The sequence below is a fragment of the Diceros bicornis genome, chromosome 7 (assembly GCF_020826845.1).
Source record: "Diceros bicornis minor isolate mBicDic1 chromosome 7, mDicBic1.mat.cur, whole genome shotgun sequence".
Lineage (NCBI taxonomy): Eukaryota > Metazoa > Chordata > Mammalia > Perissodactyla > Rhinocerotidae > Diceros > Diceros bicornis.
This window is the reverse complement of record NC_080746.1, coordinates 64,212,197-64,214,606: the sequence shown is the minus strand read 5'-3', so window position 1 is coordinate 64,214,606 and position 2,410 is coordinate 64,212,197.

Genomic DNA, 2,410 nt, shown 5'->3' with positions numbered 1-2,410 from the left:
TCCCCATCTTTTCTGTCTCATCAATGTCTCTCCATTTGTTTTTTTATCATGTTATGGATTGATTTATTTTTGAATATGTTGTCAGTATTGCTAGGTTTTGGAGTGGGAGGAGGAAGCTACAGTGAGTGCTGAGTTTGTTATATTGATTCAGAGATCTTTGGAACTTATTACTCTTTGGAATTTTTGAGACTTTCTTCATGGCCCGATATTTTATCAACTTCTGAAAATAATGCATGAAAAGAACATAATGTGTATTGTTTGTTTTTACTGAGAGTTAGCTATGCAACATCCATTCAAACCCATCTTTCCATAACTTTTCACTATCATAGAGACTGGGAAGCAAGAATACTCAGCTTTTGAGTCTTCCTTGAAACTAGAGATGAACTTCAGACACATTTCTCATCACCCAGATGTAAAGTCTGTTGAGGCTGACTTTTACATTTGATGTTTACATCTGAGCTCATCTGGAATATGGAAATGAACATGGAAGATGGTAGTCATAGTTTAGGATGGTGGAGCAGAAAATAAAAAGAGCCTGTTTTTTTGATGGCATGATAGAGGTGACTTAACAAGCTTGAATTGGCTGATTCTGTGTGCATCTGTGTGTGTGATGAGATAAATAAATTCCTTTGGTGAAATCACTATAATCTAGTGTCTCTCATACACAGATACACAGGTTCCAATCCTAATGATTGTTTACTAAGGTTATGGAGGCACATTTTCCCCCTTCTTGATGTTTTGCGCAGGCCAATCCATTTTCATAACTCTCCTGGCTTCTGTTCATCCCTCACTTACTCTCCAGAGTAGAAGGAGTGTCTTAATATGAGTGGCTAATAAAGGAAAAAAAGTGGGCTTGTAGAGCTCAGTGCCTTTCTCTCTTCTTGTCTCTGTGTGACGGAACACAAACATAGATTTATCTAACCACTGCACAGGGGGGCCAAAAATTGGACTGCCAGGCTTGTGGCAAGGAAGGTGGTTTACTATCAAAAGGCAGCCAGATGAGGAGATGGGAGTTAAAACTCAGATCCACCTCTCCCAAGGGAAAAAAGCATAGGTTTTTATCTGGGGTTTTAGGTAGGGGAGGGGGAGCATGTGGCCTTGCTGGTTGGTGCCTTCCCACCAGCCTGTGTTTGGCCTTGAAGACTGAATTTCTTTTCCCTTGACTGTCTGGACTTTTCTGGTTAGTTTTCATCTTCAGCCTGCCTTGGCCTTGTGAGGCTGAATCTTGATGTCTGGACCTTGACTTTCCAGGAAAGACAGTGCACTCATATACTAAGCAGGGACAGAAAGACCTGGTTAGTTTTGAAAAACAGTTGATTATGCTGACTATGCACAGCTGCAGTTAGCAAAGCTTATCTCAAAGGTTTTTTTTTCTCTTCTTTTAGCCCAGGAAAGATTTATTATTATTTTTATTTTTTATTGATGTCATAATAGTTTACAACATTGTGAACTTTTAGTTGTACATTATTGTCTGTCAGTCACCGTATAAACGTGTCCCTTCACCCCTTGTGTCTATCCCCCAACCCCCTTCCTCCTGGTAACCACTAAACTGTTCTCTTTGTCCATGTGTTAGTTTATCTTCCACATATGAGTGAAATCATGTGGTATTTGTCTTACTCTGTCTGGCTTATTTCGCTTAACATAATACTCCCCAGGTCCATGCATGTTGTTGTAAATGGGACGATTTTGTCCTTTTTTTTGGCTGAGCAGTATTCCATTGTATATAGATACCATATCTTCTTTATCCACTCATCAGTCGAGAAACGTTTAGATTGCTCAGGGGAGATTTTTTTTAACTTCATTCTTGGTTTCATTTGGACCATGTGTCTCTATGCCATGTAGTAACTCCAATTGTAAAGGTTCTATGTCTGAGAGTCCTAAGTCCCTGCAGTTTTGGAAAGTCAATTTTATTCAAGAAATTGTTAACATTTGGTTAATTGACAGAGTATATTGAAAAAGAGGATATAAAAATTATAATTTGGGCATTCAAAATAAATGTTTAGACACAAAAATTCTCAACAAAATACTAGTAAACGGAATTCAGCAATATATAAAAATGATTATACATCATAATCGTGTGATTTATCTAAAAAATGCAAAATTGGTTTAACATCTGAAAATCAATTAATACAAGACATCATATCAATAGAATAAAAAACAAAAAACATGTGATCATCTCAAGACATAGAAAAAGCATATGACAAAATCCAGCACTCTTGCAAGATAAAAACACATACAAACTGGGAATAGAAGGCAACTCCCTCAGCCTCATAAAGGGCATCTACAAAAAAACCCAATGTTCACAACATGCCTAATGATGAAAGAGTGAAGGTTTTCCCTCTAATATCAGAAATAAGAGAAGGACGTCTGTCTTTACCACTTCTGTACAACATCATACTTAGATTCTAGC